The following is a 26,398-nucleotide window of genomic DNA, read 5'->3' as shown; positions in this document are numbered from 1 at the left end:
TCATATCTAAAGATGTTTTCAAAAAGGACCTACACATCCACCTACACTTCCTGATTTTATGGGACGTTTCCTGAAATGAGAAGAAAGCTGTGCACTCAGGCAAGAATATATATACCAGAAGCACTAATATGCTCTTCAGGAGCATTTATAAAGATTGAGAAAGTTCACTGCCCTTGGGAAAACGAATCTGTTTTTTTCCCCTTTTGTAGCATCTCCACTCAAATATACTGAGAAAGCAAATTCAGCAGCAGATGGATAAGCAAACAAATTAATTTTAATGGCAGCTTTTAAGTTGAATTATTTTATTATTTTAGCATAGGCATCATTAATGCAAATATGTATGAAATGCATATTATGCCATATGTATATTGTGTTTTGAGTCCTTTATAGGAAAAAAAAAGAAGGTAATGCAAAATATTTTCTTTCATCCTTCCATTTAACTGCCTTTTGACATGTTGGAAATGCATGTATATTTTTCCCCCATTAGTTTGTTGGCATATAAGAAGGCTTGACTGTGTTTTTTCTGCATTTATCAAGAAGCAGTAAGCCCTGGAGTAGCTTTGATTTGCAAATGAAAGGATTTCATTACCATTGTTCAGTTGCAGATATATATATATATATATATATATATATTTGTTTCCAAGGTTTATGAACTTTTGCTACAAGAAACTACGGCTCAATTTATTAACACCTTTGACAAGATGCTGCCATAAGCCGTAGGATAGTAGCCTGTGTGATGCACACTTTGAGTGATTCTGTTCTAAAATATGAAACCTATCTGATGTTACCTGCCAGGTGAAGGTAGTGAGCAGAGATGAAGAACTTACTATTTCTCTATCTCTGTATGAATAACTTGGAGCTTTCCTGAACGGAGCCCTAAGGCTGACCTCAAGAATTAATGTATTTGAGACAGTGCTAACTATGGATCAATTTAGAAAATACATAACTTCCTCTGATTCCATATTATTTTTAAAGGCTATAGTAGCATCTTTTTGCCTTTTAAGTAGACTTTGTCATGCAAAGTGAATATAGGAGTCTTACTCTAGGTGTCTGAAGACAAAAATCATTATCTTTAGATCAAACTGCTGAGAGAAAGTCATCTTTAAAATGTATTTATTTATGAAAACTGTCTCCTGCCATGCGTGAGGGGACATGTAAATATTGCAAGGAATAGATAATGCAGTATTTTTGTTGCACCTGATAAAACTACAGGCAGCTATATTCAACTAAATTAGCAAATTGAAATGTTGAAATAAATGAAACAATGGACGTCCCAACTAAAATAGGAAGTCACAAATTTTAAGACAAGTAATAACTTGGAGACTAAGATTAAAAAAAGAAAAAAAAGCCCTACTAATTATATAAAGCATATGTAAACATTTTGAAATGTGCTTGCTGGCTAATTAATGACCACAACAGCTCTTATCTGGGTGATGAGATGTGACAGCATTGCTGTTCAATACGTTAATTCCTATGGAGGTGATGGTTGAAGTGGGGCAGTGTTTCTCTACCTTTCTGCTTACGCCTTGGAGATGTCAGGATGTGAGTTACCAGTGCTCTTTTGTAGTCCAGCTAGAAAATACTCCCCTATGTGTCCTTGAATATAATTTGAAAGAGAAGATGATAATCAAAAAATTACAATTTTCTAATGTGTCTTAAAAGGTCATTTGCAAATGCAGCTTACTCCTTATCCTTTTGTCCTTGCATATTGTTTTCAGAAGGGTTTCTTACTTCTTGTGTAGCATGCAGAAAGATCTGAAAAGCTGCAATATTGTTTATCAGTATAAACCAGATCTAAGATTTCTTTGAGAGATATTTTCCACAAAGAGAATGGGAGAACCTGGTATTGTACAGTATGTCTATTTAGAGCCTCAACAGAGGGGGGAAAAAAATGAGGCTTTATTCTTTTTAAATGCAACTTCTGATGATTCCTTGACTCACAACTTCAGAGCTTTCCTCCCTATGAGGAATTCTGTTCTTGTACCAGTAATGCTTGGGCTGATCTGAGTGCCTTTTGGGCAGCTTGGTTTACAGAGTAATCTATGCTGTGTTAGTTCCTTACAATGATTGTTTGACTTATGGTGCTAGATTTACTTTTTGATTCATCATTTTAATGTGAACTAGCAGAGAACCTCTTGAAGCAAAGTGTTGAAGTGGAATGTAAAAATTTTTTGCTAGCGCATTGCTTGAAGACATGTGTTCACATTTCATGTAATTTCTGTGCTCGGAAATGAGCGCTTTAAAGACTTGTGAGTTAATGCTCCAACTTTGCTCTTCTATAAATTAATATAAATTAATACCCGTTGTTCCTATTGTGTATGCATAAAGAAAAGTAAGTATTACTTAGTGTGTCTAAGGTCACTTCAAGCATTAAAAACTGACTTGAAACTGAACTGGTGGTCCACTGCTTGAAATGGTTCAAGCGCTGTTATCAGTTCTCTTTCAAAACCATGTTTGGAGTCATACAGCATCAGACATCCAAACAGACCTTTTAAGTTAACTTACTACCCTGCAGAGCTTTCAGGCTGAGAAAATGGAAGGGACACAGAATTACAGAGAAATAGTTATATGCCTGAAGTCCTGCACAGCCATAGGCAAGAGATGGAAGTATTATCTACTATTCAAAATAATTTCCTTGATACAATTTTCACTGGGTATTTCTACAGTTCTCATAGCTCGAAGATTTTTTCTGTATTTCAGAAGCTTTTTAAAAGTGGGGCACTCTAATGGGAATGGCTTAGTTGGAAGTTCATTTGAAATAGAACTTTAAAGGATGAGGAATGTTATCTAAAGATAACTAAATATTCAAACTGTTGATGTAGCCTGTCTGCTGGGCAGGGTGGGATGCACATGCATGTGCTTCCCTGTGAAGAGTAGGAAAATACTAAGAACCTTTGTGTTCCTAGGGGTTCTCTATGATCTTTAAATCTGTATAATGGAAAGAATGTTGGATTTGTGATGTTTGTGTTCTAGCATCAACTAGCTAACAGCAACATAGCACTACAGCACTGAAGCTACCTTCATCTTCATATTAAGACAAGCTTAGACATGTGGTATGTTGGTATTAGGAAGAAGAGCTCAAATATTAAAAAAAACCCACATCTTACATATTTCTGTGTATTTGATATAAAAACTTTCAAGTAATTTTTCATGAAGGAAATTAGTTTTCAGATCTGTGAAATACTGGAAGCTGAGATAGGACCAGTAGCAGAATAACTGGCTTGTCTGTATGGGTGCAAGGTGTTAGGAAATTGCCCTTTAAACTCCAGAGGTTGCTGTGTCTGTAACCACAGTCAGTATTCATGCTCTGAGCCTGGTAGAAATCTGAGGAGAAAGGAATGATTGCTAAAATCATCAGATAAAAGGATTAGGGTAAAGTTTTATAGCTTTCTCCAAAACTGCTGTGATTTACCTAGAGCAAAGAAAAAGAAAACTCCGTATTCTGGATAAATGGATAAGATGATGATATAAAATTTTCAGGTGTAGTCTCTTTTGGAACAAAACCAATCTATTTTCATTAAACTTATTGCACTAATATATTCTTACATTTCTTACATGTAATACATCTTATGTATATTACATCTATGTGATTATGTTCTTACATATTACAGGCTTGATTGCTTCCTGAATTTTACACATAGCTATGCAACCCTATGGCCTGCCTAATTCAGCTCTCTTAATTCTCAAAGATTATCAAAGAAAAATTGTGGATGCTGATCAAGTATTATATGGGGGAGTATACTTTAGGAAGGAGATGGTATTTATCTGTTCCTTTTATCTGAGAATGGAAATTAAGTCCTATTTCTGATCACTAGAGAGACGTCAGTCTATAACTGTGGGAATTCAGAAGTTAAGAAAAAGACAGAACCATAATATATTCTGAAGAATCTGATTTAAAAAAAAATCAAAGTTTACGTGCAGACCAGGTAACTTTCCCTCAAAAATGTCAAAAAATAAAATAAAATGCTGTGCTGAGTTTGGAAACAATTCATTATCTCAATGGCATTTTATTAGGTTGAGCTCCGTTTCTTTATCCTAGACCAATAATGCTGATACTTTTTTTATTTATAAAAAAAAAAAATTGACTGAGAACCAAAGGAATTGTTTCCTATGGACAACAATATAATTTAAAACAAAGACACCTGCACACAAGTTTCTTGTTCATTGCTTTTGAAACTGGAATTGCTGTGTGGATTGCTTCAGATGCAGCGTGTCAAACACCATGTCCCAGCTCATGATGCTGCCTCGCAAGTTTAAAGGCTTATTGTGGAGTTAGATTTGAGATAGGGAAAGCGGTTCAGTGAAGAACTGGGGCCTATTCTGGATTATAAAAGAAATTTCTTGTTTCCTTTGAATAATGGCTCTAAATGTGAATGGAATATTTCAGTTTATTGTTCTGATGACAGGTCTCTTGGCGTGGAAGCGCCTTTGTGCTTTGGCGTTATCTTTGTGAAATATCAAGTAGGAGAAAAAGAGAGAGAATGCCTACATCTTGTGCTTCAAGCAGCTACTTTGCAAGCGTTATTATATGAGGTCTAGGTTGTCAGTGATGGTCCCTGGGAAGTGGGAAAGCAGCTTTTACTGTTTTGCTCGGGGAATGAGTAGTGCTCTTAAAGCATACGGCTTGAATATCCTTCTGTGCATAACAATAAAAATGCAGGTTATGCTTTGAGTAGGGGTAAAATTATCATAAAAAGAGAAACATGGTATTATACAAGTTTTCTGCAGCACTTAGTATCAGAAGAGTTTTTACATCAGTTGTTAAAAAGTGTGACTAATGTTTCCATGTTCTCCTCTAAGACGTGATGCATTGGAAAACTGCTATTGCACAATTTTAAGTCAAGCAGAGGTGCTGTTTTCAGTTAATGAGCAATCTTAATTCTTTTTACTTTCATAGCAGTTCCATTTGTACATGTGTTCAGATGTGTATCCCATTTTTAAACACTAAAAATCTGAACATTTTTCATAATACACCTTGTTTTTGCCTTGTTCAGTTTTGTGCTCTACAACATTCTGAGCAAAACATTTTATTTCTGAAATCAGTACTGTGGTTATTTTCATAAGGTATAGAAATAGAAATGTATGTTAATTCCCTCTGAAAATCAGTGGTATTTGTTGTCATCATTGCTGGAGGAAAATCTTTTTTTCTGAAATCTTTTCCAGCTTGAGTTGAGGCTAAAAAGTGAATTAATTACTTATCTGCAAGTGACCTAATGAGTTGGTTTTTTTATCTTTCAGCATTCCAATTATGTTATTTCTTTTTGTAGTTATATCAGTTATTTAGACTGTGTTCTCTAATCAGCTTCTTTTTGAAGTGTATAACGGGAGCTGCAACTTGTGCCTTGCACTACTGAAAGGAGTTTGCTGATGTCCTTCTATAGTGATGCTTCCACATTCTCATATTAAAGCTACTTTATTACCTTCCTGAAGCATTGCTGTCCTGAAACTAAATATTTCTAAATATATTACTAGGAAAAATGCTCAAGCTTCCTCCGTTCTAAAAACCTATGCCTTTGCAGTACTTACAACAAAGTAGTTTTAATGAAACAAAGTGGGGAAAAAAAGAACGTGATTCCTTGAAAATCAGCATATCTGACAGAACTCTAAGATTAATGGATAAAGGGAGGAAGTAGAAGCTTTCTCATTAACTGTAGTGATTTGGGATAGAACTCACAGGAGAAAAGTAGTCACAGTAACGATGTGTAAAGGTGGATATATAAATGGTCGCTAATGAGCATTCTGTGGAAGTTTTTTTTCAATAGCAAAGTGATCGTGTTGAGATGAGTGAGCTCTTTGTGTAGAGTGCAGTATAATGGTCACTGAAAGTAATACTTCTCCAGACAGCCTTCATAGGATTTCAAGCAAGCCATTTACTTCCTAGGGATACAGTTAGTTTATGGAGGTTAATTTGAAGGAGTGTTGGATTACACTAGGGAAGAAACAGCAAAAATTGAATTTTGTTCTTAAAAAGTATCAGTGCATTAACTGGGAATCACCCTGCAATATAAAAAAAATGTGTAGTATGGGAAAATCAGACTTTTTTTTCAGGCAATGTGTTCATGATTGAGATTTTTTTGTTCCCAGAAAAGCATTGAGAATGTTTTTGCATTACTGGTTTATGGATGCATTTGCTGAAAGATGGAGTGCTGCATTTACAATTCTAACTCTAAAAGTTTTATTAGTTACAGGGAAGTTGCATTGATTTCAGTAGGGTCTCAGGATGAAGTTCTGAAAACCAAGACTCCTACTAACGAGCCAAAAGTACAGAGTAAAAGCACTACTGAGAACACCACTTTGACCGTTTGGATTAGAGATTTTAAACAGTACATGAGACTACAAGCAGTCTGAATTAGAGACAAATTATAACTTAAGATGCTCATACAAGTCTATGGTCTTACTGTCATGAATTGTTTGTGAAGGTGCTTGCACTTGGAAGCGTGTTTGTGGATGATAAACATCTCCAGACTGCTCTTAATATAACTATAAACTGTGCTACAAACAGAAATGGGGAAAAAATGATTAGATCTAATAGAGTAGCAGCTGTAAGGGTGCTGTTGTATTAAGTGACTTAATGAATACTGATCTTGAAGCAATAAATCAACATGCAAACAGTCTATGCTAATCAAGAAAGCGGAGTTTTTCAGTCTTAAATATATTAAATGAACAATTCAGCCAAGAAGTGCCCACAAATTTTCTTCTTTGATCTGTTTATTGTTTGTGTAACAGCACACAAGTCTGTTTCTCTTCTGCCTTTTCTCTTTTTTTTTTTTGTTTTTGTTGTCTGTTTGCTTTAAGTAAAGGACTTGTAGAATTGTGAACTCTGTGTTAAATCCTTTGCCATTGCTGGAGGATTTTCTGTAAGATCATCAACATGAAGGTTATTGTGAGAGCTGTGATTGGGGAATGGCAGAGACTGCAGCAATAGGCAGTGGCTGTGCATTGCTGTGGGTTTGTATACAGGGATATGTAGGTCTGTATTTATATATTCATGTGCACGTGTTTTGTGGGTACAGGTAGTGTCACGCTACAGGAAGAAAGAGTAAAAGGAAAAAGGAGTCATATTTCTCTACATCTTGGGAATATCATTGACTTCTTAGAAATGAGTAACTGTTTGACACTGTAAATATTTAACAGAAAAATTACATTTCATATGCTACAGGGGTAATTCTGGTGTCACTTCTTGATAGGGCTGTTGGAAGTGCTCTTTCACAGTCCAAATGCAGTTAAGTCAGCTCAGGCCCTGAGCTTACAGGCATTCACATGCTTATTGTAGGCGGGCATGATTTCAGGCAAGAATTTACAATGCAGAAACAAAACAAACAAACAAAAAATACCCAAGCACTTGCCCGTATGTTTGCAAGGTGCAGATCCTGGCTTATTCTGTACCTGTTTGCACACCTTGTCTGTCTCCTATTTCTTTCAGCTTGCATTACTGTTTCTTCTTCTTGTAAGGATTTATGGTACATCTAGTTTACTTACAAATGAGGTTGGTAAACCTCTCCGGATTGGAGGGAGGTGATGTGTGTTGGGGCATTTTTAGGCCACGCTTGCATTTCTGTTTGAGTTGCCTGAGAATCCATCACTGAAGAATCAATAGCTACCTTTTACATTTTCTCAATTTATACTTGCCTTTTTTTAGATGTGGGAAGTAATACCAGTGAGACTTCTGTAGCTGATTAAAGTATTCAGAGGTCTTCAGTGTTTGACTCTTCCCTTTATTTTGGGAATAGATGGATGCTTTCGCATCATGAATCATTCAGCTCTGCTTCTGCAGTCTCTGTACTTTTTCTGAGATCAGAAACATGTCGTTGACCTGCTTCTTGATAGATCCACAACAGCAAACTTGATTCTTAACAGCAGGTGTGGGGAAAAAAAAATAAGAGCTACCTCAGTTTTTCAGGCTGCTTGTCAAAGCTGTGAGTAGCAGGTGAAGGTCTGCATTGTCTGCTGGCAGAATGAGGAGGATGGAAACATATTCATCTTGATGGTGACTCAGAGGTAGACTGTGTTTGCATTAACGGAGTAAAAGGATGGGATATAGCTGCAAGGAGTAATTATGCCATGCAGCTCAACTGCCTGGCTTTTCAGAATGTGCAAGATGTAAGAAACCATTAGGAAGAAATCCCATACAACACAAGTCTTATGCTTGAGCTGCTGACAAGTATCTTCTTTAGTGTCTTGACTGGGTTGCTATACTGCTATCAGCAGTAACATTAAATGCACCAAACTGGTACAACCCTCATTTGGCCACTGCTATCTCTGACTGTAGAATGCTCAGGGAATGCCTTAATGTAGGTGAGAATTGATGGAAAGGACTTTGGCCATAATTTTCTTTAGATAAGCAACATATTGGGAAAGCAATATGTGAAAGTGAAGCAACACTGAACTATTTTTTGTTTTAACCCAGCTCTGTTTACGTTATGAAATTGACAAATGTGATGGTATTATCCTGCATTATTGTGGGGTGGGTTTTTTTTTTGTTCCTATAATCAGTGTCAATTAAAGCATTTACATCCAGGATTACTGCTAGGTAACAACTTAAGAACAGAGCTGATCTTCAGTTGTCCAGACTGCATGTCTAGTTAGCTCAAAGTGCACGACAGTAGAAAAGCATCCTAATTTTAACTATAGTTTGCAGTAAATAAAGGACAAACCTTGTTTGTTGCAAGCTCCTGCACTGTAGAGTCAGATAGTACTTTAAATTTCACCTGTAAATGTTGTACTTTTCCTCTTTACAAAGAACAAAAAATGGTTTTATTTCTTAAAAAATGATGTTGCTGGGGAAAAGAGGCAATAAGCAGTTAATAGAGCAAGAATTGTTCATTACTGAGACTATCAGTCTTTTGCGCACTGACATTGATGTTAGTGTCAGTTGACAGTGAGCTTTTATAGTCAATCTATTGAAGTACAAAGGGCCATGTTTTGAAAACTGTCATTAAAATGCCTCTGGTTTGTAGAGCAGCACATCCTTTATTCACTTATAATGGAATTTGCCATAACAGATGAGACAGGGCAAATGTTGAAAATGTTAGCATAAGAGGAAAAATGGGATGAAGTACTTTTATTCTTGTTAATCCTTTTGTTCTTTCCAAATTAGAAGCTCATCTTAAAAAACAAACAAAAAAAAAAACAGTTCACTCACTTTGGTTAATTAATTTATATGATTTTTATGATTAGAAGTTGTACTACTTTCCAGTGTGGCCCATCAAAAGGGTTTCAAGCAAAGCAAAGTTAGATCTTAATTTGAGTAATGCAGCCAAAAACCAATCACTTTGAAACTGCATGCTACCGCTGCTTTGCTAATTGCCACGACATATTGATTGACCTCATTAATCATACCAAATAATCCTGAGAAGTAAGCCATTTTTGTTGTCCCCTACAGTATCATCCAGATTAAACTGTAGTTGAAATTTGACTGCCCAAGTTTTCTCCCTACAATGGCATCTCTAGTTCTTCCCTGTCTCCTGACCTCATTTCCAGTCTCTGTGCACTTCCTTTTCTGTCTAACCCATGCAGACTCTTCAGCCAAGGCAAACTTCTTCCCTACCTGCCTAATGCTTAGGAATAGCCTGCTCTGCCTCTCTTAAGAAATGGGTCTGAAAAAGTGACCGGCACTGATGGATCCCAGTAATTCAAAAGCGATTTTCCAGGGGACCTTTTGAAGTAATTCCTTAAGCAACCTGAAATCTGCCCTTCCCTTATCCAGTACTTAAGTTCTATGGCAGTTTTCTTCAATCGAGTTTTTAATCAACTACTTTGTGGTCACTACCATGTCATTTCACCCACAAGACCATCTCTTTTTCAAGTAACAAACCTAGGAAGGCACCTTTTCCTAGTTAGCTCCCTTAGTACAATTATGAAGAAGTTATCTTCAACATAACTCAGGAATTTCCTGGTCCTATTTGTTCTGTTCTAAGGTATTTCCATTCAGTACTTGAGAAGTTAAAGTTGCCTAAAAAAGCAGGTGATCTGGAGATATCCCTCATGCTCATAACTCCTTTTCTTCTTCTATTATTTTTTGTCATTTTCTTTAGACGTACTAGTTGGCATGATAGAAGTTAAAAGCAGCCAGTCAGTGTTCACAGTGTCTTTCTTCAACTTGCTAAATTTGAGTTTAAATTGCTGATCGAATAGTGGAGGGCTTTCTACGTCTTTCCTCAAGATGTTTCTTCAGTTCAACAGAACTGTTGTGCTTTATATGAAGTATCCATACGTTTACTAAGAGCACGATGAGAGCCATTCAAAGTGCAAAGCACTTAGAAATCTTCAAGGCTTGTTTTTTTTCCCAAACATGTCAGTTTTCCAAAAGCTACCTTATTTTCTTTGTTCTTTTGGTTGACTTTTATCTTCTTACATTTTCTTGCATTAGAAAAATAGGTTGGCTTTCAAACTATTATGGTCAGTTATTTCAGTATGGATTATTGATTTCAATATATGTATATTTATATTATATAGATATATATTTATGCAGTGTTATGTATATTTAAATTTGAAGGGGTATGAGTGTAATTCTTTATTTTTTTCTTTATTTTTTTTAATTCATTTTTAAATGATTTTGTACAGCTGGATGGAGAGTAAATACTTCAGGAAGTGTTAAAAATATCCAATTTGTGAAAGAAGAGGTTACCAAACTTGTCAGTGCCAAGGTTATGATGTGTACTTGAAGCAGATTTATGGCGTGGTGACAAAAAGAAAAGAGGACTGTATTTTGGAAGTTTGTATTCTAAAAGTCTCTTAACCTTGATTATTTTGTGGATCTACAAAAGACCATGTTGAACTGCCCTGTACACATTAGTGGACTGTTCAACAAGGTGTCCCCTCCCCACACCACAGTGAGCTGTACAAGGAGGCTGATAAAAATGGACAAGGAGAAGGCTGAGGCATGCAACATTTTTTTGCTTCAGTCTTTATTAGCAACTACTCTTCACACACCCCTCAAGTGGGTGGATGGTAAAGTGGGGGCTGGAGGAGCAATGTCCCTCTCACTATAAGCGAAGATCAGGTTTGTGGTGGCCTGAGGATTCTGAATGTTCACAATTCTGTGGTTCCTAATGAGGTGTATCCCAGAGTCCTGAGCGAATTGGCTAATGTAGTCACCAAGCCACTCTCAGTGATATTTGAAAACTCATGGCAGTCAAGTAAAGTCCATGGTGATGGGGAAAAAAGACAATGTTAATCCCATTTTTAAGAAGGGTAGAAAGGATGGAACTACTGACCTGTCAGCAGCGTCTCTGTGCTGGTGTAGACTTTGGAACAGATCCTGCCTCTCTGTGTAGCAGCTTCACAAAGTTGAAGAGTAAGTTGTTTTTATGTGCTTTGCTGAGTCAAGTCTGAAACAGCAGTGTAAAAGCTGCCCTAAAATCAACATGACTAACAAGAAAAGTAGTGCAAAGTAAACGTAGGCAGTACTTCACCTTTGCCATCTATGTGCCTGGGGGAGGCAAACAGAGGCTTCTGAGGCCACTTCATGCATTTCATTTCTCTGCAGCTGTGCAAAGGCACCCATGGGGCCATCCCAAGTCAAAGCAGGCTCTTGGGGGCCAACCAGCCATAAAGCAACTCCAAAATAAGGGCTGTATAAAACCTTTTAAAAGCAAAGTAAGCTGTCTGTTAGTGTAGTAAACCTAAACTTGGATATAGAACATGTATCTTGTTCATTTTATTAATTTTGAGATCAGTCTGAGTTTGTTAGTTCATTGCAACTTGTAACATCAGTTAAAGCCCCACGCAGAATAGACTAGAACTGTTTGCTCTTTGAACTGTTTTGAAATAACTTACTTTAGTATATATAGGAATAAAGACTTATTCTTTTACCTGGCACACTCTTCAGAAGCAGTGCTATTTAATGTCAGTCATAACTGACTTAGTGTTGATATCTGAGCATGTTTACTTGGATTTATATAGATTATAAAACACTTCAATGCAACATGAATTAGAGAATGCTTACGCTTCTTGATCCCCGTTGGTTTTATAGCTCATTGAATCAATAGGTTGGCATTCATCATTTGTCTACAAAGAAAGTGAATGCAGTCTCTTACTCAGCTTGTCCTAGAATGGCTCTGGAAATAGAATACTTGTTCAGCTGCAAAAGGGAATTGGTGCGCAGGCTGCCGTGTTCACTTTGACCATCTATAGAGCCTTTTCTCTGCCTTCCAATGCTTCTCATCATCACAGAACATACTGAAATGGGTCATAGTGCTTGGTTTTTGACCAGGTAGACCTTACTGCTTTTAGTTGTCGTTCAAATGTGATAAGATGATAGGTTCAGCCTCTGAAGCTTCAGCTTTTTTTTTTCCCATTATTCTGGATGAGAACTGAGAAATCACTTATCATTTTAGTCCATTTATAGATAAATTACTGCCTGTAGTTCTGAATTCTTGCAAATGGTAGTTCATTTTCAGAATCAGAATTATAGTAAAAGTGTTGAGATGTAAAATTTGGCCAATTTTCATCTCAATCCTCTTCATGTTTTCTATTTGGTATAGTTGAGGGCTTCTGAAACTTTCCATGATTTTGTGGCTGTAGAAATGACTCCTGTGTGTGTCTCACTTGGACTTATCCACCAAATGTTTTGTTTTGCTGTGCAGTGGAATACTGTTTGGAGATTAAAAATTAGGAATGTATTAACATAATCCATTTCAAAGACTTAGCAAGTTATACTGTGCTGTCTGCTCGTACATGAGAAGATGTCATCTAAGAGTAAAAATTTGCTGTGAGTTCGCTACAGATCTTTTCAAAATGTTTAGGTTTTGGAATTTGGTAATTATTGAAAATGTATTGATTTAGGACTAAGGATGGGATGTGCAGTACATCTCAATATTGCTTTGGTCAGTTTTTATCACTGACCAGATATCTCGTGTGTATTAAATATCCTGTACTCACGTTAGTCAGCTGTGGGCAGTTTTCTGTTTGTGAACCTTTTTATCCTGTCAAGTTAAATGTTTTCCATTTTCTGTACACTGAGAAAAAAATCTATACATCAGGTTCTCTTCCAGGTCCTGTATCACACAGGAGAAAAGCTATTGCTTGCTGACACCCATCTGGACAAGAACGTAGCAGAAATCATTGTCTGAATTACAGGGCTGTGAGCAAAACGCATTTCATACTGTTACCAAACTGGCTGCTACTGACATCTCCATCTACTGTAGGAGATAAAGATGTTGTTTCTGAGAGAGAAAAGTCTAATGTTAGTTTTCAAATGACACCTATCCATGAAAGATGTAAAGGGAGTCAGCTGCTTTGTTAGCTTTAATATTTTAATTCAGGCAGCTTGTCTGGTCTGATCTTTGTCCTTCACCACAAGTAAAATTTAATGATGAAGAGTCTCAAAGCTCAAGTAATTTTGACTTCAGCTACTAGGTGTTCAATTTTGTTGACTCCCCAAGCATGAATTCTTCACATTTAAAATATTTTTCTGTAACTGGATTGTAGAGTAGACTAACTGTGGTCAATATGTCATTTTATTTTAGCATCTGTGTTGCAGTTTAACATTAGGCTGTCATGACAGGTATCTCTTTGCTTTCTTTCATTTTCTTCCTCCTTAAGTAAGTTGTTCGTGCTTCAAATTTTGGACACCTACTTATGTGACGACCAAGAATATTTAAGTATTGCTTGGGATTTTTGTTGTTGTTTGAAGTTGAAAATGTCCTTGTAGTTCGTCATTCACATTTCAAGGGGATTTGGCAACACAGAGGTGTTGTGTATGTGATGATACCTTTTTTTTTCTTAAGGAACAGTGTTTAGTTTTAAAGTGTATTTTTCTTCTTTTTTCTCAGTGAGGAATCGACTTTGTGAGATATACTGTAGGTCTTTGCTTAACAGGCAGTAAAAATGAGTTACTCTTGTTTTGCATTGCCGTGTCTATGTTGAAGTTCTGGTTTTCTTTGAAGTGACTCCGAAGCTCTGGGTCTGGTCAGGGTGTGCTTGCAGTGTATGGCAGCTTGCAATTCCTGGAGCTGCTCTGTGATTCTCAGCCACAGCAGCAGACTCTGTGACACACACTGAAACCACTCGATGTGATGGAAGGCTTCTGTGTACCATTTTGGTTTTAAGACTGCTGTTCTCAGTCCTTTGGAGAAATTGCAGGTCAGCTCTTGGTGCCAAATTGTCAAAGTAAGTGTGTTTCAAAGCACTAACTACAACTCCTATAACTGTCTTCGTGGACTAAAGCATCAATTTTCTGAATTAAAAAAATGTAAAGCAAAATCCAATGAAACTCCCCAGAATATATGTCCTGTTTGGACCGCTGACAGCGCTCAAAGTGTTTTCTAACTTGGACCACTGGCAAAGGATGTTAATATCAGGAATAACTCCTAGATGAAGATAAATTCAGTTGCTTATTTTTTACTGGAAAAGCAAACCAACAAAATGCAACACTTCATAATTCAGAAATACTATGCCATTTATTATGATTAAATTATGCTTTAAACAAGCACGGTAGTGAATTGATAAAATAATGGTCTTCAGAACTCACTGCAAGTCTGGCAGAAGGATCAGAATATTCAAACTACACAAATATTCCTGTTTATAATTGGATAGACGTCTGATTCCGTAATATAAATTTTGATGGAGAAGCTCTGTAAATGTTACTGTGTACACTTACGCCATCTAAATTACCTGAATAACAACTGTATCTTGCAACTGCCTGCATTTGTTTTTATTCTTTCCTTTTCACATTTCCTGTTTGAAAGCTGTGGGAACAGATTGTTATTGTTCCAAGATTGAAATAAACATGTCAGTTGTTACAGCATTAATCCATATAAATAATTTGTGATCAGATGATATGAGTTTGCTCACAGGACAGAACTGTGATGACTATTTTTTGTCTCTGTAGTGAAAAGAATTATTCTAGCTGATTTTACAAACAAAATCATCCGTTTTTAATATATTTAATTTATTCTCATTTAATATTGCTTACAGATTTTCAGCTCTGCTGCCGTTACTGATAAGCAGCTGCTTGAGACTGGGGAGTGTTTGCATCAGCAAAAACTGTGAAATTCGTTATATACACAACTAAAATGAAATTGGAAAGTATGTTCTTTTATGTTTGCTGCAGAACTGGAGCATTTACATGGGCTTTAGCATTATTTTTAAATGATTTTTTTATATAAGATGGATTGAGTTACAAGAACCTGTTCTTTCCTTAAAACAGTTGTAACTGTTTTCATTGATATATCCGTATGTCAAGAAAAAAGAGGACAAACAAAATCTGAAACTTATTGAAAGAACAGAGTGACTTGACACTGAAATTTTTCTGGGGCTGATCTTGATGAACCTTATATTTCCAGGGGAAGAACTTGCTTTTAGGTTTGAAACTGAAATGCTTCAGCCTATTTTAAAATCTGCTTCTTGTTGGTAGTACCAATTTCTTTCAGTTCTTTATGTTTCAGGAAGAATGTGACTGTGCTTCCTATGGTTTTTATCAGTAACATTTCTAAAATGCTGTTGTGATTCTGAACTTTCTATTTGCAGTAGTGTCTTCTGTCTTGGAGTCAATGTGTTGTGGAAACTGAGATACTGTTTCTGAATGGAATGTAGTTCTCCCCATCACTATAGGATGGAGGTGAATTTTGCTTCTAGCTGTTCCAGACCATTTGTATCAAATTCCTTTTCTTGATGGAAAGACTTTTTCATCTAATGGCTTCTGTTAATTTTCTGCCTGATACAGGTCTTGATCATCTGATGAGAATATCTTTTTAGAATAGCACAGAAGTAAAGGAGGAAGCTTTTCCACCAACAGTTATTTTGGAAGTTTCTTAATGCTACTGAACTACTCAGGCACAAACTAATTGGTTCTGTGCTGAAAAACATGATATGCTGAACCAAATTAGTCCCTTCTATTGCTCCCATTAACAGTGAAATTACACTCCATTGAACTTGATTGGGTGCAACTGGAGTTAGAAGTTATGATCTACGTTTTTTTAGGAACGTTTTAAGAGCTTATGTTGGTCTCAGCAAAAAGATTTGAGTTGCTCTACTTTCAGGTAAAGCACGAAATAATTTTTACTAGGAGTTTCCTTGGCAATTTTTGTTTTCAGCATTCTGGGTGTGTTCTTGCCCTCCTTCACTGTAGGATCATCCTGTTAAGCTGGCTACCTCAGCACGTAGAAGATTATCTGTCGTAGTGCAGGGCTGTATGTGGGAAATGCTTGGAATGTGTTTTGACCAGCGTGTGGTCATGTTACCTGTATGCCAGCATGCAGGCTTTTGTTTAAGTCTTTCAATGTTGTTAATCTATTGCTATTTATACTCAATGCAAATGAAAGTGGGAGGGAGAAAAATTGTCTTTTTGTACAAATTAAACCAGTGGCAATGTCACTGGAAGTCATGTCCAGTGCAGTAGCAGAAATGAGACAGAAAATGTTTTCTGTTCTTCCTTTTGGTCCATCTGTTTTCATTTAATATTGCTTTTGGTGCTGACACATCTTATTCTATAACAGGACCACATCCAAATATACAGCAGTGCACCTGGGTAGTGGCTATGATAGTACACAGCATTGCAGAGGTTAATCTATATTCAGTGTTGATTTCTAGCTACTTTTTATTGGTGTGCAGTCCATTAGCTACCTGGTACCTTTACCCAGATGCTCGAGCTGATGCTGAAATCCGCAGCCTGGACAGCTCATCCCTGAAGCCTTCTCTGTGAAATGGATCAGTGAACTGACACAGTACACCTGTTCCTTCCCCTTTTTCAGTACAGTGTTTCTGTGGTAGGGCCATTTCCCTAACAGCAGACCAAGCCAGGAATCCCTAACAGCCCCAGGCAGGCAGTACCCAGTGGAAGCAGCGAGGATGCAGCTGACAAAATCTGATTGTTAAGTACCAGTCAGTACATTAAGCCTCATCTCTATCAAGAGTGAGAAGGGAGAAAAATAACTTGTACAATAAGGAAGCGTGTTACAGAAGGCAGATGCCAAGGGACTATTTCATAAAACTTCTATGTTTTAATGTATTTTTCTAGTCAAGCTGCAGTTTCTGTCTACCCTTCATCACGACAGCTGCAGTGTGTCAACGACCTTAAATCGACAAGAGCAGTAGAGCCCCTTACTCTGGTTGGCAAAGCTTCTGTTAAAGTCACTTCTTTAGAGATGGCTTCCCCATCAGGCCATCTGGCATGACCGTTTTTGAGACTTTTATTTTGTTTGCAAATTTGATGACATCTTGTCTCAGCAGAAACAAACAGACTGACGGGAAATTGTCATTGCTGATGCAGAAGTTTTGTAGGTACGATGAGAAGAAAAAACTGGAAAAATAGGAAACAAGGAAGAAAAATACGATCCTAATTATCACGTGGAGCATTGGAAGGGGTGAGCAGTGGGTACTGAAGACAACATGTAGAAGCAGAGAGGTTGAGGTACAACATGTCCAAATGATTTTATTTGGAATGTTAACAGAGGTGCCTTTGTGAAACAGTAATTAGTGCTCTTCGTGAATAAAAGTTATTCTGGGAAAGCAGCACATAGTTAATTTTCTCTCTGTTCTCAGAATGATTTATTTTTGCTTTTTGTGTCTCTGTTGGTGTACTTGTCACCTCTTCTGAGTCTGGAGAGTAGACATGCGAAACTTAGATACCATCAGTATACTGTTCTGTAATCAGTAGAAATGAAGTTTCTTTGAGAAATACTACCATTTTCTTTCTTTTTGTTTCTAGCCAAGTCTGTTTCTAACCAAAGATATGTACTCAGAAAGATGCTGGGTTTTTTTAACCCTTCACTTGTAGCAGAACAACAAAAAAATCTCAGATCAACTTTTCTTCAGTATTGCTCATTTTCATTTCAAAATTGCATCACAATCTTGTCATCTTAATGTAAAGCTTATAATCACTTGGGTGCAGGCCTTCTGAACTCATCTTTGAAAAATGAGGGCATATTTCAGCTGCTGTTTTCATATCATTTCATATGCCTTTATTCATCTCTGACACTTGTTCATGCAGTGCTACTATTTTTCTTATGCTTGAATAATAGCACATCATTTCTGTTTTGCTTCAGTGTGCCACATAAAATGTGAAAAGATGAAGTATGCTGCTGTCACACTATGAAAAGAATATTTTTATTCCAAGGAAGCATAAGCAATACATTGCCTTTGCAGTAAAAATGCTTCCTACCACAAAACAGCTAATTACTTTTATGGCATGTTAACAGAATATGTAACTTGAGTAAGGATGCAACAGTAAATCAAGTGAAGTAATTATATAAGTTGAAGCATCTTCTTGAGAAGTGGGACAACTAGTTGTCTGAGAGTGTTGTTTATTTAATACCAACTTAATATGACAAGAGCAAACAGTGAGAGAGGTAAAGTACATCATAATATTAATTATATGGATTCATCCTAAGGTCTGTAATAAATGTTCACTTCAAGAAAATTGCTGAAATAACTTAGTGTAACATGTTGAATTATTCAGTAGTATGTGAATTATGATGGGCAGGTCTAAGTGACACCCAGAAGAGCTTTGATATTCAAACAGCACAGACATCAATTCTGTAAAAGTTGTTTTCTTTTTTTCTCTTTTTGAAGAATACTTAGTGGACTTGAGATTTGAATCATTTGTTCATGCTTATGCTTGTAAAACTGCAAACTGTTGTGCTTTAGTTTTTAGAAAAAAGGAAATACTCATGCTTTGTGTTTAGTGGCCCATGATTTTCTTTAAAAGCAAATCAACAAAACCCAAAAGAACACAAAACACAACAAATAAATCCAGAGTCTCCAAAATCTTCACAAGATGAAAAAAAAGACTGAATATGGAAGTTGGTATGTTTCCCTTAGATCAGTAGTTATCCAGCAACCTGTATCTGATGCTTTCAAGGTGATTGGTCTCCATCACATCATCTTGGCCCATTTTTAATTTGACTTAGTACGATTCTGTTTAAGCCCAAAGTTTTTTTGAACAATTTTTCTTACTCTCTGTAAATGTTGCTATTAGTAAAATGCACCAGTGTTAAATCTTCAGATGATGGTACTCAGTTTTTTTTCCCCATGAAACTGGCAAATACTAGTTGCTCCTTGTATCTGTTGCCTACTAATCTTCATTCATTGGACTTTTAAAGCAGAGGCACATATACCTTCTGTATGCCAAAGCCTTGAAGAACTTCCAGATTGATGTAAATGAGAGAGCGCTGAAGCAGAATACATGAAAATATTGTTCACAGAAGGAATTATTTCAGCTACTGGTCCTTCTCCTCAGTTCCTTTAGGAGAGGTCCAGTAGCTGGTGCAAAGACACATTCTCAGCACCACTGGGTTAATTCTGCTTCGGTGCAGAAGTCACAGAACAGCAGTACACCTAATCGGAGTATAAATTAGTCTGGAGAAGATTCTGTCTTCTGAAAGATAATAATACCAGGCAGTGCATTAAAATAGCAATAAGAGTTGTTCATGTGCTCTTGTTTTGAATCAAAGTCGAGAGGAATTTTGACAAGCATGCACTTTCAGAATTGTTTTAGCAACTTCATTCTCAATTTGAGCTCATGCTACAGCACTTATCTCTGTACTAGCTAAAAAGAAACATCGATCTGTTGCTTGGCAATGGAGGAGAGGGTTTTTTTTTCCCTAAGACTCAATCAAGAAATCTGTGATGAATAGGATTTCATTTAGGCATTAGGGAAGCTATTGTTTCATTTATGTGAAAAAACAGTTTCATTTGTTGTGGTGCTAGCTGACTGTGTGTAAGGTATGCAAATGAAACAGGTGAGATTAAATGCAAATTTTGGATTGTTTTGGTCAGCAGTTTGGCAGGATAACTTGCAAATACACACAAAATGATAGTGTTAATGCTGGAAGTGATGCGAGGTTGAATTATAAAGAATCACTGCACAAAGTGAGACTTGTCATTTTCAAAAGTAATATGAGGAATAGGAGAAGAAATAAGGTAATTTAAATATGAAAGGCGATGAAGTGAAATGAATCAAAGTATGACTAACAAGGTGCTTTAGTGAGATGTAGTCAAGCTGGATGCCATGTGCTTTTAAAAGAAAGAGGTAAATTTAGTGATAGAAATGCAAATGTTCAAGAATAAATACAAAATAAGCAAAGGATTCTAAATGGAGCTGATGTTTGGTAACAATATTTTCAGTGTTAAAACTATTAAGCATTTAATTATGATTTCTTTAATTTTAACCTGCATCCTACATACATAAATACTGACGTGTATTAAAAAAAAAAAAAAAAAAAAAAGGAGGGGGGGAGACAAGTTGCCAGGCTACTTGTAGTGCAAAATAAGCATGGAAAGGGAAAAACAAATGTGTCATGACATTACACTCTCACTGTAATAGATACAATGCATTTTTTGACTGAACTAAGCAATGTTGAACAAAACAAGCAATGGTTGAGACTGAGAGGTGAGAAATTAAAAGGAAGCTAATGTTCCACCTAGAAGCCAGAAGCTTGTTCTGTACAATGGGCAGAAAATAACCTGGAGTTTGTTGAAGGATGTTACCAACTGCCACTTGTTCGTGATCCAGTATTAGTGAGTTGATGTCTGGTTGGACCGTAGCTGCGATGTCTGAGTGGTGTGCTGCAAGGTTTTAGAACCTTTCCTGGGACTTTGACTTTCACAAATGGCGTGCTGGGTACACGCCATAGATCTGAAACTTGGGCATTTTTTTTCTGGTTTAAAGCAGTGGATTTCTGGCTGAAAAGACTGTGAAAAAGCTCTGAAATCAGCGTGTATACGTTACTTGATGCATCCCTGTGGTCTAATTAGCAAGATAAAGATTTCATATAGTGAATCTATACTGTCACAAAAAATGTTGGTTTTAAGTCATGCTCCTTTACCAGAATCTAAATACAGACTGAAATTTTATTTTCTCATTTCATTGTTTCTTGAACTAGATGGGAAGTACTGATGTTTTGTTTAAAAAAATAATATTCCTGAACTCTCTTTAGATTAAAAAAAAAAAAGTATTCAAAATGGGCTCTGTGCTGAGAATTTGTATGCTGAGCCTGTCAGACCATGAATCTTTATTATTACTGAGCTTTATCCTTGAGTACATCGCTTGCAATTCAGTTTGAATATTAAGTGTCAGGCTCAAATGCGCTGGTGAGAGATTTGCAGCAACCAGCAGGTTCCTGTTCCAACCTTAGGAGCCTTTGACCTCCCTCTTCTTTGATAAGTGGTCTTATTTCACATGTGTCAGCTTACTGGTGTGAAGCTCCTGATGCCAGAAGTGATTGAGAAGGGGACCCTTACTTGCAGTTCATGATTTTCTCAGTACACTGTGGAAGGTTACAGATAAAGAAAAAGGTGGCCTGCAGCTGGTTATTCAGAAATGCCGATGAAAAGCTGCAATGCTTACAAATCCGATGCTTTTTCTCAATGGATGTGGTGCAAATAGAAAGAACTGTAGATTAAAAAGAAAAAAAAATAATATTTTCTTGCTTACAAATAGCAAACCTGGGACAATTGGTTCTGCAGATAGGTTTTCTGTGTGCCTGTGCTCTAGGTTTTGTAATTTATATTTGTGCTTGTCCCTTCTTCTTCCCATGAAAAACAGCCTAAGCTAGTGCTTACTCTGGAAAGAGAAATACAACTTAAGTGTTAAGTTTCCTGACAGCAGAGTCCCATTCGGCTTCCAGATATAACTTCACCTGTACTCTGAAGTATTTTAAAAGATGATGATTTTAATGAAGAGCTGAGGGTAGCCCAATTCTATATACTTTCTATGAGCAGACATAAATGCTTTTGCTTTTTTTTCCTGTATGTATACGTGACTAAATACTTCTGCAGTACTAAGAGAAAAAGTATGTTAGCTCTTCTTAAAAATAAGCTGCCTGTAAGGCCATACGGATGTTTGCTTCCCCAGTTGAAATTACAGAGTTACGTTCATCCAATTTATGGCATAGTGGTTAACAGAATGAAAATGAGCTATCAAAAATAATTCTGGGTCAGTGAGATTAACATTAAATGCTGTATCAGAATGTGATAGCTGAATCTTCATTCTTCATAAGAGTGAGCAGCATTTGTCCTTTGCTGCTGCTTTACTTGTTCTAGTGAGCACTCTGTGACAGCTTCATAACCACCAGATTTTAGTACTTAAGTGTGACGTTACGTGGTATGTGTAGCTAAAATAATATTGCTTCTACTAGGGAAGACTGCTGCTGTTAGTTAGGAACTAGGGACCACATAACACCTGCTCTTTAGCGAGAAAAGCCCCGGAAAACTGAGACCCAACGTGGCTTGTGGCATCAGATGAGAGGGCTACACCCTTTCAAGACCTGATAACCTTATGTGAACTGCTTTTCCTGAAGACTGATAGCTGTCAACCACCACGTTCTGTACCCTCTCCACGCAGGTTGTAAAAGGATACTTGCATTTCCATGGTGTGTAAACATTCTTTAGATCAGAAAACATGGAGTGTCTATTCATGTTAGATTTCTGTCCACAGGAATTATGATTTGGTCAGAGGAAAGTGCCCTTTAAGTACAGTTTTGCTTTTAGAGCTGCTAGCTGCTCTGCTGTTACATTTTCTCAGTTCAGATGCATCCTACAGCTGAGTTCTTTCAGCTATAATGAGTGAGAGCAACCATCTCATATTTGCAAAGCTATTGGATAAACTGCATTAGTTTTCCTTTTTTCCTACTTTCCCTTGTTCTGGTCATTAATTTCAGATGATGTTCATTAACACTGAAAATGCAGTGTCAAAATTGTCTTTTAAAAAGAAAAAAAGTAAGCAAATTTAACATTGTTTTCTCTACATTTGAGATTTCTTTCAAAGCTACGTTGCTTTGTACAGCTATGATTCATTTCTTTCTCTGTGACAAATAGGAGAACTATTAGTTTCAAAATGAGAGATGTAAAAGCCCCATTCTCTAAGTATAATGTTCCAACTTCGTAGTCTTTGTCAGCATCATGGTGTTCAGCACTGAAAGCTCACCATTGCAATCTATAGGAGAACTTCTCTACAGTTACAGTTGATAACAGTTCAGCTTTTTTCACATTATTTCATTGTATGTCCTCTTCACTTGAATTTGTGGTAATCTTCTAATCTAACAGGCATATATGTTATTGTGTGGAAATATGTGATTAATCTTACTGATGTTCATGGGACTGTTCTTTCTGCTCAAAAGCTTTGGTAGAACAGCTTCTTCATGCTTAAGAATGAGGGAGAAAACCAGAAATTCTAAAGGAAAGTTTTAAAACTGTTATTTCTTAAGTAAGTAGGCATGATCCTTATATTGATAGAGGAAATTCTGATGCTTTCTGCACGGGAAATTAGCTAGGAAGTGATTTTTCCAGAGCTGTGTGCTCCTGCATGTTAGGGAGCTTTCTGAGCATCAGAAGTTTAGAGATGCTTTTTAAAGGACCTTTGAGGAGCTGTTCAAGATCTTATACAAGTAAAACAACAGACTGTACTTCTTAAGTACTTGGTTGTACCTTTTCCTTCTAAACGGTGCTTCACTTTTGTTGTTACATCCTCAAGTTTCTTCTCTACCTACTTCAGAGTCCAGTCTGTGCTCAGTGCTTCATTTAGCCCCAAACACTTTTCCTTTGGGATCCTGACACAGGGCACACCGTCTCTTGGTCACCCTTCCATCATAGCTCTCTAAACAGCAACACCCCCTAAGAGGAAATGTGCATCAGTGGTAATCATAATATAAATTAACATGAGGCTGGTGATTGTGATTGCACTGGACTCTTACTGCTACGTTAAACAGTGTTGTCTCAAATACAGAAGTTCTGGGGCCACATGGCTGTTCCTGAAGGGAAGCTGGAGCTGAGGGCACGCCATGCAACCTGTGGGGTTTCCCCATGGGCTGTGGGTCTGTTGGGCCTCAGTGGGGAGGGCAGAACCAGGCCCTTGAAGTGGAGTACTGACAACCTTAGGAAAGGCCATGAGCCAAATCTGGGAGCAGTAACAGTTAACTGGGACTGAGGTGAGATGAAAACGTGGGTCCAAAGTCCCATAGGAATTGAGACTGGAAGAAATGCTCAATACATCGTTTATTTACCACTTCTGTGGCTAAAAAATGCGACATTCTCCATCTATGTGGAGTATGCTGGTATAAAATACTGTTTGTCATATTCCAGTTGCCTTTTTTTTTCTCCATTTCACTTACTTTTTATTTTTAACCTGTTCTGAGGATTTCCTTTTAGTGCAGACGAACATCTCCTTTTGACAGACAGTGAAAATTAAAAGATATGGCGAGGCAAAGGAAACTGGAACCCAAATATGCCCCCTGGGTTTTCATTTACAGTTAGGAGCTACAGATACAATTACTGCTGACAGAAATTCAGAAGCCAGTGGCAGAGTGCATGTGGCAGTAGACTCATGCCAGGCAGTAATTGGGAAGATTATTTTTAATCAGAGCATATCCTACAGCCCAAACATTAGCAATCTCTTGTAAGGCTGACAGGAAATTAAACTGATACTGAACAAAAAAGCCTCAAAATAGAAGTAATGTGGTTAGAAGTCTAATGATGGCAAGGCTCGCTCCTTGTTGTATTTTGCTGCTATCTAAAGGGAATCACTTTTAACTTAAAGCAACAGATATCATTGTTCACTGGGATTTTAGAGCAGAATTAAAGGTGTCAGATTAGAATAATTTATACATAGGCTTTTCGATAAAGTTGTGAAACTGTAAATCGAACTTAGAAACTGTGTGTAGGTATTAATAATTTTCTTACTGCCATGAGCCCTTATATATGTATGTGTGTAGATACATATGTATGCACAGATGAGATACTTAAGGGAGCTTCTTATAAGGAAAAGCATTGTAATGGCTGGGATGCTCCTGGAATGCCAGGAACAGTAACTTCATAAACCTGCGTGGCCTGGCAGTGACCCTGCAGAAGAATCTGCTGGTCTGACTGCCCTGAGGGTGCCAAGATATGTATTCTCCATACATTTATGCACCTGAAACTTTCACCTGAAAACCCAAATCTTCCGTTTTTAAGGGGATATTAAAGCTTCTTAGCCAGGCTTCTTCATAGTTGCTTGGGAAGATTTCTTCTAAGTGACTCAAGTCTTCCTTTTATTTACATTTTCAGAAAATAAAAGACTTGATCCTGTTGAGCAGAATGTTTCTTCTCCTGTTGACAAATGCTATGGTACCATGTTCCATATGGATACAAAGCAAGAACCTACATCTTGTTTTTCTAAGCTGACAGTTGTTGAAAGCAAAATTTATTAGCATTATAAAACCACACAAGTTTCCTTTTACTTGTGTGGATGGTCTTATACACATATCTAATGTCGGTCCAAAGTATAACATCAACATCTGTGATGTTCAGCTAGGTTATCTTGGGTCTTGTGAACATGACATTGTCAAAGTGCAGGTTTTCTCACAAAATTATTAGTATTTTCTAACTGTATTTACTTGTGCTGAAGACTGCTCAGTAGAATCATGTGAATATGACTGACGAATAGTAGTTGATGTTTAGCTGTTGTCAGATTGGATAAATAAAATATGCTTTGTAATATATGAATAACTAGCAAGTACTAGTAACTAGCAGATATCATAGAACATGTATCTTGATGGTTGTGGTTTTGTTCTTCCTCAACTACGTTAGGGATAATCACTACTGAATTTTGATTCAGATGTATGTATATTTAATTTAATTATGTGTAGAGAACAACACATTTTGTGAGAAAAACATTCAATGTGTTTACTGGTTGGAGTTGCATAAAAGTGGATGAATATTATAAAATGTATCTGCTGTTTTAGTAATGGACTTTGGTGTGTGTTTTCTTTGAAGATCCAAAATACGTACAGTATTTCTATCTCATATCATAAAACCATGACAGTCTCCTATTTGTATGAGGGACTGTACAATACCACATGCGCAGGGAGATGAAAAATACATTTAGAGTGAATTTGTTATGAAAAATCTGCTTGAGCTTACTGTAACTGCTGAACTTCACTGAATAATTCAGTAAAATATTAGATGTTACCAGCTGCTCATCGATTTAAACAAACAGAAAAAATAGCATGGGATGGAATGTTATCCTACTTTTATTCACAGATATGTGTGTGTATAATACATCTAGAATGTTCCCCTCTGTTTATATATTTTATGATAATTATTCTTTTGCAAAATTGCCTGAAGTTTACAATTGAAAAATACATGGTAGTTGTGTATTCCTATTGAAACAAAAACCTGTACTGTGAACAATTTTGAATCACAACAAATTGCATTCAGTAAGTTCCTGATGCAAGTACAGAATGCAGACTAAAAATAAACTGAAAAGTGTCTGGTTAGTTTCCTCTGCCTTTTTTATTTACCATCTATTACTTAATAAGTAATAAAATATTTATAGGGATTTATAAATGATAGAATTTTGCTCTTTTTTTTTGTACCAAAGTAAAAATGCTATTATTTCCTAATAATGTATGATAGATTTCTTGTGAAAGTGCTCCTCAACGCAGTTTTTCCTTATATTTTTAATTGTAATGTTTTGAATCTT

At 36.7% G+C, this 26,398-nt stretch overlaps 1 protein-coding gene across 13 annotated transcripts in view; it reads left to right on the top strand.

Annotated features, from left to right (window-relative positions):
* Positions 1-26,398, top strand: part of RBFOX1 (RNA binding fox-1 homolog 1) — a 719,068-nt gene that overhangs the window by 80,658 nt on the left and 612,012 nt on the right. The gene's annotated exons all lie outside the window — the stretch shown is intronic.

The sequence above is a fragment of the Cyrtonyx montezumae genome, unplaced genomic scaffold (genome assembly GCF_038088225.1).
Source record: "Cyrtonyx montezumae isolate F1298 unplaced genomic scaffold, pur_monq_1.0 scaffold_16, whole genome shotgun sequence".
NCBI classification, from domain to species: domain Eukaryota; kingdom Metazoa; phylum Chordata; class Aves; order Galliformes; family Odontophoridae; genus Cyrtonyx; species Cyrtonyx montezumae.
The sequence above is the reverse complement of the archived record's forward strand: the minus strand, read 5'-3'. Positions and strand labels throughout refer to the sequence as shown.